The sequence below is a fragment of the Mesoplodon bidens genome (genome assembly GCF_964165515.1).
Source record: "Mesoplodon bidens genome assembly, chromosome: Y".
Lineage (NCBI taxonomy): Eukaryota > Metazoa > Chordata > Mammalia > Artiodactyla > Ziphiidae > Mesoplodon > Mesoplodon bidens.
Window position 1 is genome coordinate 13,967,992 of NC_138180.1, and position 14,957 is coordinate 13,982,948.

Genomic DNA, 14,957 nt, shown 5'->3' on the forward strand with positions numbered 1-14,957 from the left:
CATGAACACTCTCATCACATTGCTCAAAGCCCTTGTCATCACAAAGCTCTATGACGCTTCTCTAAACAATGCTCGATGCCCTTCTCATCACAATGCTCCATGCCCTTTTCATTACAATCCTCCATGACCCATGTATCACAGTGTTCTGTGCCCTTTTCATCACAATGCTCCTTGCCCTCTCTCATCCCAGTAAGACATGAAACTTTTCAGACCAATGCTCCATGCCCTTGTCATCACAAGGCTCCATTACCCCTGTCATAACAATGCTCCATGACCCTTGCCATTACAGAGTTCCACGGCCTTTTCATCACAATGCTCCAAAACCCCTGTAATCACAATGCTCCATGCCCTTGTCATCACAAATCTTCATGACGCAAGTCATCAGAATGCTCCATGGACTTCTCATCACAATGCTCCATGCCCTTGTCATCAAAACGCTCCAATACCCCTGTAATCACAAGGATCCATGGCACTTTTCCTCAGTATGCTCCATGACACTTGTCATCTCAAGGTTCCATGGTCTTCTCAACACAATGCTCCAGGAGCTTGTCATCATAATGCTCCATTCTCATGTCATCACAACACTCCATAACCCATGACACAACAATGATTCAGGACCCTTGTCATCAAAATGCTCCACGAACCTTGTCATCACAATGATTCATGCCCTTTTCATCCCAGTGCTCCATGACCCCTGTAATCACAATGCTCCATGACGCTTGTCATCACAGTGCTCCATGACTCTTGTCATCACAATGGTTATTGCATTTGTCAGCAAAATGCTACATGAACTTGCCATCACAATGCTCCATGCTCTTGTCATCACAATCCTCCATGTACCTTGGGATCACATTGCTTCATGCTCCTCTCGTCACAATGCTTCACACTCTTTGAAATCAAAATGATCCATGACCACTGTCATCACAATGCTCCAAACCCTTGTGATCATAATGTTCCATAACACTTGTCATCACAACCCTCCATAATGCCTGTCATCACAATACTCCATGCCCTTGTCATCACAATGCTCCATGACATTTGTCATCACAATGCTCAAGACACTTGTCATCACAATGATTCATGACACTTATCGTCAAAATGCTACATGAACCGTGTCATGAAAAGGATCCATGCCTTTTTCATAACAATGCTCCATGCTCTTTTCATCACAATGCTCAATGCCATTGTCATCACAACAGTTCACAAGCTTGTCATCAGAATGCTCCATGAAACTTGTCATCACAATGCTCCATGAACCCTGTCATCAAAATGCTCATGACACTTGTCATCATAATGCTCCATGTCCCTTGTCATTAAAGTGCTCCGTGAAGCTCGTCATCACAATTATCCATGGTGTTCTCATCACAATGCTCCACGGCCTTGCCATCACAATGCTCCATGCCCTGGTCATGACAATGTTCCTTGTCCCTTTTCATCAGGATTCTCCACGTCCTTGTCATCACAATTCTCCATGCACTTGTCATCATCCATGACCACTGTCATAGCAAGCAACATGCGCTTGTCATCACAATGCTTCCCGACCTTCTCATCAAAATTCTCTATTGCCCTTGTCATCACAAAGCTCCATGACCCTTGGCATCACAATGCTCCAAGCCCTTGTCATCACAATACTCCATTACTTTTGTCATCACAATCCTCCATGACACTTAGCATCACAATGCTCCCTACCATTATCATCACAATGGACCATGACATATGGCATCACAATGCTCCCTGACAACTGTCTTCACAATAATCCATGAACTTGTCATCACAATGCTCCAGGCCCTTGTCATGACAATACTCCACAAGCTTTTCATCAGAAGGCTCCATGACCCTTCTCATTACAGTGCTTCATGACGCTCATCATCACAATTATCCATGGTCTTCTCATCACAATGTTCCAAGGTCTTGCCATCACAATGCTCCATTCGCTGGTCATCACAATGCTACATATCCCTTGTCGTCACAATGCACCATGACACCTCTGGTCACAATGTTACATAATTTTGTCATCACAATTCTCCATGCATTTGTCATCGCAATGCTCCTAGACACCTGTCATAGCAAGCTCCACACGCTTGTCATCACAATGCTTCACGACCTTGTCATCGACATTCTCAGTGGCAATTGTCATGACAATGCTCCAACCCCTTGTCATCACAATGATCCAAGTACTTGTCATCACATTCGCCCATGACACATGGCCTCACAATGTTCCATGCAATTGTCATCACAATGGACCATGACATATATCATCACAATGCTAACTGACATGTGTCGTCACAATAATCCGTGACCTTGTCATCACAAGGCTCCATGCCCTTATCATCACAATACGCCATGCCCACTCTCATTACAATAATCCTTGAAATTTGTCAGACCAATGCTTCATGCCCCTGTCATCACAATGCTCCTTTACCTTGTCATCACAATGCACCATGACCCATGTCATCACAATGCTCCATGACTCCATTCATCACAAAGCTTCATAAAATTTGTCTTCACAATGTTCCACGCCCTCAACATCAGGAGGCTCTGTTGCAATTGTCACCACAATGCTCCATGAACTTTTCATTACAATGCTCTCTGGCACTTTTCATCACAGTGTCCCATGCCTTTGGCAGCACAATGATCCATGACCCATTTCATCACAATGCGCCATGCACTTGTCATCACAATGTTCCACAAACTTGTCACCACCATGCTCTATAAACATTGTCAACAAAATGCTCCATGCACTTCTCATCAAAATGCTCTGTCACCACTGATCTCACAATGTTCCATCACTAGTCATCACAGTACACCCTCACCCATGTGGTCACAATGTTTCATGACCCCTGTCATCACAATGTTACATGCCCTTATCTTCACAATGTTCCATGACCCCCAACATCACAATGTTCCATAACCCCTGTCATCAAAATGTTCTATGACACTTTTCATCAGAAGGATCCTTGACCCCTAACATCATAATGTTCCCTAAAGTCTGTGAACAAAATGTTCCATGTCCCTTTTCATCAAATGGCTCCATGATCATGTCATCACAATGCTCCCTGCCATACTCATTACAATGCACCACGCTCTTTTCATCAAAATGCTCCAAAACATTTGTCATCACAAAGCTCCATGACACTTGCCATCAAAATGCTCCTTGCCATGGTGATCACATTGCTCCATGAACACTCTCATCACATTGCTCAATGCCCTTGTCATCACAAAGCTCTATGACGCTTGTCTAAACAATGCTCGATGCCCTTCTCATCACAATGCTCCATGCCCTTTTCATTACAATCCTCCATGACCCATGTATCACAGTGTTCTGTGCCCTTGTCATCAAAATGCTCCTTGCCCACTCTCATCCCAGTAAGACATGAAACTTTTCAGACCAATGCTCCATGCCCTTGTCATCACAAGGCTCCATTACCCATGTCATACCAATGATCCATGACCCTTGCCATTAGAGTGTTCCACGGCCTTGTCATCACAGTGCTCCAAAATCCCTGTAATCACAATGCTCCCTGCCCTTTTCATCAGAAATCTTCATGACACAAGTCATCAGAATGCTCCATGGCCTTCTCATCACAATGCTCCATGCACTTGTCATCTAAATGCTCCAATACCCCTGTAATCACAAGGATCAATGGCACTTTTCCTCAGAATGCTCCATGACACTTGTCATCACAAGGTTCCATGGTCTTCTCAACACAATGCTCCAGGAGCTTGTCATCATAATGCTCCATTACCATGTCATCAGAACGCACCATGACCCATGACAGAGCAAAGATTCAGGACTGTTGTCATCAAAATGCTCCATGAACCTTTTCATCACAAAGATTCATGCCCTTTTCATCCCAATGCTCCATGACCCCTGTAATCACAATGCTCCATGACGCTTGTCATCACAGTGCTCCATGACTCTTGTCATCACAATGATCCATGCTTTTGTCAGCAAAATGCTAAATGACCTTGCCATCACAATGCTCCATGCGCTTGTCATCACAATCCTCCATGAACATTGGGATCACATTGCTTCATGCTCCTGTCATCACAATGCTTCACGCTCTTTGAAATCAAAATGATCCATGATCTCTGTCATCACAATGCTCCAAACACTTGTGATCATAATGTTCCATATCACTTGTCATCACAACCCTCCAAGATGCCTGTCATCACAATACTCCATGCCCTTTTCATCACAATGCTCCATGACATTTGTCATCACAATGCTCAAAACACCTGTCATCACAATGATCCATGACACTTATCGTCAAAATGCTCCTTGAACCGTGTCATGAAAAGGATCCATGCATTTTCATAACAGTGCTCCATGCCCTTTTCATCACAATGCTCAATGCCATTGTCATCACAATAGTTCACAAGCTTGTCATCAGAATGCTCCATGAAACTTGTCATCACAATGCTCCATGAACCCTGTCATCAAAATGCTCATTACACTTGTCATCATAATGCTCTATGTCCCTTGTTATTACAGTGCTCCCTGATGCTCGTCATCACAATTATCCATGGTGTTCTCATCACAATGCTCCACGGTCTTGCCATCAGAATGTTCCATGCCCTGGTTATAACAATGTTCCATGTCCCTTTTCATCAGGAATTTCCACGTCCTTGTCATCACAATTCTCCATGTACTTGTCATCATCCATGACCACTGTCATAGCAAGCAACATGTGCTTGTCATCTCAATGCTTCCCGAACTTCTCATCAACATTAACTATTGCCCTTCTCATCACAATGCTCCATGACCCTTGGCATCACAATGCTCCAAGCCCTTGTCATCACAATACTCCATTACATTTGTCATCACAATCCTCCATGACACTTGGCATCACAATGCTCCCTGCCATTATCATCAAAATGGACCATGACATATGGCATCACAATGCTCCCTGACAACTGTCTTCACAATAATCCACGAACTTGTCATCACAATGCTCCAGGCCCTTGTCATGACAATACTCCACAAGCTTTTCATCAGAAGGCTCCATGACCCTTGTCATTACAGTGCTCCATGATGCTCATCATCACAATTATCCATGGTCTTCTCATCACAATGTTCCAAGGTCTTGCCATCACAATGCTCCATTCGCTGGTCATAACAATGCTACATATCCGTTGTCATCACAATGCACCATGACACCTCTCGTCACAATGTTACATGTTCATGTCATCACAATTCTCCATGCATTTGTCATCGCAATGCTCCATGACCCCTGTCAAAGAAAGCTCCTTGCGCTTGTCACCACAATACTTCACTGCATTGTCATCAAAATTATCCATGGCCCTTGTCATGACGTTGCTGCATGCCATTGTCATCACAATGATCCAAGCACTGGTCATCAAAATGCCCCGTTACCTTTGCCATCACAAACCTCCATGACACTTGGCATCACAATGCTCCATGTCATTGTCATCACAATGGATCATGACATATGTCATCACAATGGTCCCAGACACCTCTCTTCACAATACTCCATGACCTTGTCATCACAATGCTCCGTGTCCTTGTCATCACAATGTGCCATACCCACTGACATCACAATAATCAATGAAACTTGTCAGAACAATGCTCCATGCCCTTGTCATCACAATGCACCATGGCCCCTGTAATCACAATGTTCCATGGCTCTTTTTATCTCAATTCTCCATGAACCCTGTCATCCCAATGCACCATGCCCATCATCATAATGCTTCATGCTATTGTCATCACAATGAAATCAAAATGTTCCATGCCCTCTGTCATCACAATGCTCCAAACCCTTGTGATCACAATATTCCATAACAATTGTCATCACAATGCCCCATGACGCTCGTCATCACAATTATCCATGGTCTTCTCATCACAATGCTCCATGAATTTTGTCATCCAAATGCTCAATGCACCTGTTATCAGAATGCTCTCTGACACTTGTCGTCAGTACGCTCCTTGAACCCTGTCATGACGAGGCTCCACACCTCTTTCATGACAATGATCCATGCCTTTTTCATCACAATGCAACAAGATCCCTGAGAGCACAATACTCCATGCTCTTGTCATCACAATGTTCCAAGACGCATGTCATCAGAATGCTCCATGGCCTTCTCATCACAATGTTCCATGCCCTTGTCATCAAAATGGTGCAATACCCCTGTAATAACAAGGCTCCAAGCCATTTTCCATCAGAATGGCCCATGACACTTGTCATCACAAGGTTCCATGGTCTTCTCAACACAATGCTCCAGGAGCTTGTCATCATAATGCTCCATTCACATGTCATCACAAAGCTCCATGACCCCTAACATCACAATGTTCCATAACCCCGTCATCAAAATGCTCTATGACCCTTTTCATCACAAGGATCCTTGACCCCTTACATCACAATGTTCCCTAAACTCTGTCAACAAAATGTTCCATGTCACTTTTCATCAAATGGCTCCATGATCATGTCATCACAATGCTCCCTTCCCTACTCATCACAATGCACCACGCCCTTTTCATCAAAATGCTCCATAACATTTGTTATCACAAAGCTATATGACACTTGCCATCAAAATGCTCCATGCCATTGTCATCACATTGCTCCATGAACACTCTCATCACATTGCTCAATGCCCTTGTCATCACAAAGCTCTATGACGCTTGTCATCACAATGCTCGATGCCCTTCTCATCACAATGCTCCATGCCCTTTTGATTACAATCCTCCATGACCCATGTATCACAGTGTTCTGTTCCCTTGTCATCACAATGCTCCTTGCCCACTCTCATCCCAGTAAGACATGAAATTTTCAGACCAATGCTCCATGCCCTTGCCATCACAAGGCTCCATTACCCCTGTCATAACAATGCTCCATGAACCTTGCCAATACAGTGTTCCACGGCCTTGTCATCACAATGCTCCAAAACTCCTGTAATCACAATGCTCCATGCCCTTGTCATCACAAATCTTCATAACGCATGTCATCAGAATGCTCCATGGCCTTCTCATCACAATGCTCCATGCCCTTGTCATCAAAATGCTCCAGTCCCCATGTAATCAGAAGGACCAATGGCACTTTTCCTCAGAATGCTCCATGACACATGTCATCACAAGGTTCCCTGGTATTCTCAACACAATGCTCGAGGAGCTTGTCATCATAATGCTCCATTCCCGTGTCATCACAACACTCCATGACCCATGACAGAACAATGATTCATGACTCTTGTCATCAAAATGCTCCATGAAACTTGTCATCACAATGATTCATACCGTTTTCATCCCAATGCTCCATGACCCCTGTAATCACAATGCTCCATGACGCTTGTCATCACAGTGCTCCATGACTCTTGTCATCACAATGGTCCATGCTTTTGTCAGCAAAATGCTACATGACCTTGCCATCACAATGTTCCATGCGCTTGTCATCACAATCCTCCATGAACCTTGGGGTCACATTGCTTCATGCTCCTGTCATCACAATGCTCCACGCTCCTTGAAATCAAAATGATCCATGACCTCTGTCATCACAATGCTCCAAACACTTGTGATCATAATGTTCCATAACTCTTGTCATCACAACTCTCCATGATGCCTGTCATCACAATACTCCATGCCCTTGTCATCACAATGATCCATGACATTTGTCATCACAATGCTCAAGACACTTGTCATCACAATGATCCATGACACTTATCGTCAAAATGCTCCTTGAACCGTGTCATGAAAAGTATCCATGCCTTTTTCATCACAATGCTGCATGCCCTTTTCATCACAATGCTTAATGTCATTGTCATGACAATAGTTCACAAGCTGGTCCTCAGAATGCTCCATGAAACTTGTCATCACAATGCTCCATGACCCCTGTCATCAAAATGATCATGACACTTGTCATCATAATGCTCCATGTCCCTTGTCATTACAGTGCTCCGTGATGCTCGTCACCACAATTATCCATGGTGTTCTCATCACAAGGTTCCACGGTCTTGCCATCACAATGCTCCATGCCCTGGTCATAACAATGATCCATGTCCCTTTTCATCAGGATTCTCCACGACCTTGTCATCACAATTCTCCATGCACTTGTCATCACAATGCTCAATGACCCCTGTCATAGCAAGCAACATGCGCTTGTCATCACAATGCTTCCCGACCTTCTCATCAAAATTCTCAATTGACCTTGTCATCACAATGTTCCATGACCCTTGGCATCACAATGCTCCAAGCCCTTGTCATCACAATACTCCATTATATTTGCCATCACTATCCTCCATGACACTTGGCATCACAATGCTCCCTGCCATTATCATCACAATGGACCATGACATATGTCATCACAATGCTCCCTGACAACTGTCTTCACAATATTCCATGAATTTGTCATCACAATGCTCCAGGCACTTATTATGACAATACTCCACAAAGATTTCATCAGAATGCTTCATGACCATTGTCATTACAGTGCTCCATGACATTCATCGTCACAATTATCCATGTTCTTCTCATCACAATGTTCCAAGGTCTTGCCATCACAATGCTCCATTCGCTGGTCATCACAATGCTACATGTCCCATGTCGTCACAATAAACCATGACACCTCTCGTCACAATGTTACATGTTCTTGTCATCACAATTCTCCATGCATTTGTCATCACAATGCTCCATGAGTCCTGTCATAGCAAGCTCCACGTGCTTGTCATCACAATGCTTCACGACCTTGTCATCGACATTCTTAGTGGCACTTCTCATGACAATGCTCCATGCCCTTGTCATCTCAATGATCCAAGACATTGTCATCACAATCGCCCATGACACCTGGCCTCGAAAATTTCCATGCAATTGTCATCACAATGGACCATGACATATACCATCACAATGCTAACTGACATCTGTCTTCACAATAATCTGCGACCTTGTCATCACAAGGCTCCATGCCCTTATCATCACAATACGCCATGCCCACTGTCATCACAATAATCCTTGAAATTTGTCAGACCAATGCTTCATGCCCCTGTCATCAAAATGTTCCATTCCCTTGTCATCACAATGCACCATGACCCCTGTCATCACCATGCTCCTTGACTCCAGTCATCACAATGCTTCATAAAATTTGTCATCACAATGGTCCATGCCCTCATCATCAGGAGGCTCTGTTACAATTGTCGCCACAATGCTCCATGAACTTTTCATCATAATGCTCTCTGGCACTTGTCATCACAGTGTCCCATGCCTTTGGCAGCACAATGATCCATGACCCATGTCCTCACAATGTGCCATGCACTTGTCATCACAATGCTCAACAACCTTCTCACCACCATGCTCCATAAACATTGTCATCACAATGCTCCATGCAATTCTCATCAAAATGCTCTGTCACCACTGATCTCACCATGTTCCATCAATAGTCATCACAGTACACCCTCACCCATGTCGTCACAATGTTCCATGACCCCTGACATCACAATGATACATGCTCTTATCATCACAATGCTCCATGACCCCTAACATCAAAATGTTCCATATCCCCTGTCATCAAAATGCTCTATGACCCTTTTCATCACAAGGATCCTTGAGCTCTTACATCACCATGTTCCCTAAACCCTGTAAATAAAATGTTCCATGCACCTTTTCATCAAATGGCTCCATGATCATGTCATCACCATGCTCCCTGCCCTTCTCATCACAATGCAACACGCCCTTTTCATCAAAATGCTCCATAACATTTGTCATCACAAATCTCCATGACACTTGCCTTCAAAATGCTCCATGCTTTTGTCATCACATTGATCCATGAACACTCTCATCACATTGCTCAATGCCCTTGTCATCACAAAGCTCTATGACGCTTGTCATCACAATGTTCGATGCCCTTCTCATCACAATGCTCCATGCCCTTTTCTTTACAATCCTCCATGACCCATGTATCACAGTGTTCTGTGCCCTTGTCATCACAATGCTCCTTGCCCACTCTCATCCCAGTAAGACATGAAACTTTTCAGACCAATGCTCCATGCCCTTGTCATCACAAGGCTCCATTACCCCTGCCATAACAATGCTCCATGAACCTTGCCATTACAGTGTTTCACGGCCTTGTCATCGCAATGCTCCAAAACCCCTGTAATCACAATGCTCCATGCCCTTGTCATCACAAATCTTCATGACGCAAGTCATCAGAATGCTCCATGGCCTTCTCATTACAATGCTCCCTGCTCTTGTCATCACAATTCTACAGACCAATTTAATCGCAATGCTCAATGCCCTTGTTATCCCATTGCTCCATGACCCCTGAAATCACAATGTTCCGAGACGCTTGTCATCACAGTGCCCCGTGACCATTGCCATCACAATGCTCCATTTCTTTGTCTGCAAAATGCTACATCAACTTGTCATCACAATGCTCCATGATCTTTGTCATCACAATTCACAATACACTTGACATCACAATGCTCCCAGACATTGTCCTCCGAATGCTCCGTGAACTCTGTCATGAAAAGCCTACATGCCATTTTCATCACAATGCTCCATTCACTTTTCATCACAATGCTCCATGCCATTGTCATCTCAATACTCCACAAGCTTGTCATCAGAATGCTCCATAACCATTGTCATCACATTGCTCCATGACCCCTGTCATCACAATGCTCCATGACACCTGTCATCACAATGTTTCATGTCCCTTGTCATTACAGTGCTCCGTGACGCTCGTCAGCACAATTATCCATGGTCTTCTCATCACAATGCTCTTCGGTCTTGCCATCACAATGCTCCATTCCCTGGTCATCACAATTCTCCATCTGTCTTGTCATCATAATTCTGAATGTCCTTGTCATCACAATGCACCATGACACTTCTCACCACAGTGTTACAGCCTCTTGTCATCACAATTTTCCATGCACTTGTCATCGCAATGCCACATGACACCTGAGAAATAAAGCTCCATGCGCTTGTCACCACAATACTTCACGACCTTGTCATCAAAATACTCCATGGCCCTTGTCATGACAATGCCGCATGCCCTTGTCATCACAATGTTCCAAGCCCTAGTCATCAAAATGCTCTGTTACCTTTGCCATCACAAACTTCCATGACACTTGGCATCACAGTGCTCCATGTCATTGTCATCACAATGGATCATGACATATGTCATCACAATGGTCCCAGACACCTCTCTTCACAATACTCCATGATCTTGTCATCACAAGGTTCCATGTCCTTGTCATCACAAAGTGCCATGCCCACTGTCATCACAATAATCCATGAAATTGTCAGAACAATGCTCCATGCCCTTGTCATCACAATGCACCATGGCCCCTGTAATCACAATGTTCCATGCCCCTTTTCATCTCTAATCTCCAAGAACCCTGTCATCCCAATGCACCATGACCATCATCATAATGCTTCACGCTATTGTCATCACAAGAAAATCAAAATGCTCCATGCCCTCTGTCATCACAATGCTCCAAACCCTTGTGATCACAAGATTCCATAGCCATTGTCATCACAATGCCCCAGGACGCTTGTCATCACAATTATCCATGGTCTTCTCATCACAAAGCTCCATGAACTTTGTCATCCCAAAGCTCAATGCACTTGTTATCACAATGCTCCCTGACACTTGTCGTCAGTATGCTCCTTGAACCCGGTCATGACGATGCTCGACGCCTTTTTCATCACAATGATCCATGCCTTTTTCATCACAATGTTCCAAGACCCCTGTAATCAAAATACTCCATGTTCTTGTCATCACAATGTTCCAAGACGCATGTCATCAGAATGCTCCATGGCCTTCTCATCACAATGCTCATGCCCTTGTCATCAAAATGCTCCAATACCCCTGTAATCACAAGGCTCCATGATACATTTCATCAGAATGCTCCATGACACTTGTCATCACAATGTTCCATGCTTTTGTCAGCAAAATGCTACATGACCTTGTCATCACAATGCTCCATGCCCTTGTCATCACAATCCTCCATGAACCTTGGGATCACATTGCTTCATGCTCCTGTCATCACAATGCTCCACGCTCCTTGAAATCAAAATGATCCATGAACTCTGTCATCACAATGCTCCGATCCTTGTGATCATAATGTTCCATAACACTTGTCATCACAACTCTCCATGAGGCCTGTCATCACAATACTCCATGCACTTGTCATCACAATGCTCCATAACATTTGTCATCACAATGCTCAAGACATTTGACATCACAATGATCCTTGACACTTATCGTCAAAATGCTCCTTGAACCGTGTCATGAAAAGGATCCATGCCTTTTTCATCACAATGCTCCATGCCCTTTTCATCACAATGCTCCATGATATTGTCATCACAATAGTTCACAAGCTTGTCATCAGAATGCTCCATGAAACTTGTCATCACAATCCTCCATGACCCCTGTTCTCAAAATGCTCATGACACCTGGCATCATAATGCTCTATGTCCCTTGTCATTACAGTGCTCCGTGATGCACTTCATCACAATTATCCATGGTCTTCTCATCACAATGCTCCATGAACTTTGTCATCCCAAAGCTCAATGCACCTGTTATCACAATGCTCCCTGACACTTTTCGTCAGTATGCTCCTTGAAACCTGTCATGACGAGGCTCAACGCCTCTTTCATCACAATGATCCATGCCTTTTTCATCACATTGCTCCAAGACCCCTGTAATCAAAATACTCCATGCTCTTGTCATCACAATGTTCCAAGACGCATGTCATCAGAATGCTCCATGGCCTTCTCATCACAATGCTCCATGCCCTAGTCATCAAAATGTTCCAATACCCCTGTAATCACAAGGCTCCATGGCACTTTCCATAAGAATGCTCCATGACACTTGTCATCACAAGGTTCCATGGTCTTCTCAACACAATGCTCCAGGAGCTTGAAATCATAATGCTCCATACCCATGTCATCACAATGCACCATGACCACAGTCATCACAACGCTGCATGACCCATGACACAACAATGATCCAGGACTCTTGTCATCAAAATGCTCCATGAACCTGGTCATCACAATGTTTCATGCCCTTGTCATCCCAATGCTCCATGACCCCTATAATCCCAATGCTCCATGACGCTTGTCATCACAGTGCCCCATGACTCTTGTCATCACCCTGTTCCATGCTTTTGTCAGCAAAATGCTACAAGACCTTGCCATCACAATGCTCCATCAACACTGTCATAACATTGCTCAATGCCCTTGTCATCACAAAGCTCTATGACGCTTGTCATCACAATGTTCGATGCCCTTCTCATCACAATGCTCCATGCCCTTTTCTTTACAATCCTCCATGCCCCATGTATCACAGTGTTCTGTGCCCTTGTCATCACAATGCTCCTTGCCCACTCTCATCCCAGTAAGACATGAAACTTTTTAGACGAATGCTCCATACACTTGTCATCACAAGGCTCCATTACACCCGTCATAACAATGCTGCATGACACTTGCCATTACAGTGTTCCACGGCCTTTCCATCACAATGCTGCAAAACCCCTGTAATCACAATGTTCCATGCCCTTGTCATCACAAAGCTCCATGACGCAAATCATCAGAATGCTCCATGGCCTTCTCATTACAATGTTCCCTGCTCTTTTCATCACAATTCTCCAAGACCAATTTAATCACAATGCTCCATGCCCCTCTTCATCTGAATGCTCCATGAACCCTGTCATCAAAATGCACCATGTCCATCATCATAATGCTTCATGCTATTGTCATCCCAATGAAATCAAAATGCTCCTTGAACTCTGTCATCACAATGCTCCATACCCTTTAGATCACAATGTCCCCCAACACTTATCATAACAATGCACAATGATGCTTGCCATCAAAATTATCCATGTTCTTCTCAGCACAATGCTCCATGACATTTGTCATCACAATGCTCCATACACTTGTCATCACAATGCTCCCTAACACTTGTCGTAGTATGCTCCTTGAACACTGTCAAGACATGGCTCCATGCCTTTTTCATCACAATGATCCATGCCTTTTTCATCACAATGCTCCATGCCCACTCTAATCACAATGCTCCATGCACTTATCATCACAAAGCTCCCTGACGCATGCCATCAGATGTTCCATGGCCTTCTCATCACATTGCTCCATGCCCTTGTCATCCCATTGTTCCATGACCCTGAAATCACATTGCTCCGTGACGTTGTCAACACAGTGCCCCGTGACCATTCTCATAAAACTGCTCAATTTCTTTGTCAGCAAAAGGCTACATGAACTTGTCATCACAATGCTCCATTTTGTTGTCATCACAATGCACAATACACTTGTCATCACAATGCTCCCAGACACTTGTGGTCAGTATGTTCCTTGAACCCTGTCATGAAGAGGCTCGACGCCTTTTTCATCACAATGATCCAGGCCTTTTTCATCACAATGATCCTAGACCCCTGTAATCACAATACTCCATGCTCTTGTCATCACAATATTCCATGACGCATGGCATCAGATTGCTCCATGGCCTTCTCATCACAATGCTCCATGCCCTTGTCATCAAAATGCTCCAATACAACTGTAATCACAAGGATCAATGGCACTTTTCCTCAGAATGATCCATGACACTTGTCAACACAAGGTTCCATGGTCTTCTCAACACAATGCTCCAGGAGCTTGTCATCCTAATGCTCCATACCCATGTCATCACAACGCTCCATGACCCATGACAGAACAATGATTCAGGACTCTTGTCATCAAAATGCTCCATGAACCTGGTCATCACAATGATTCATGCCCTTTTCATCCCAATGCTCCATGACCCCTGTAATCACAATGCTCCATGACGCTTGTCATCACAGTGCTCCATGACACTTGTCATCACAATGGTCCATGCTTTTGTCAGCAAAATGCTACATGACCTTGCCATCACAATGCTCCATGCGCTTGTCATCACAATCCTCCATGAACCTTGGGATCACATTGCTTCATGCTCCTGTCATCATAATACTTCACGCTCTTTGAA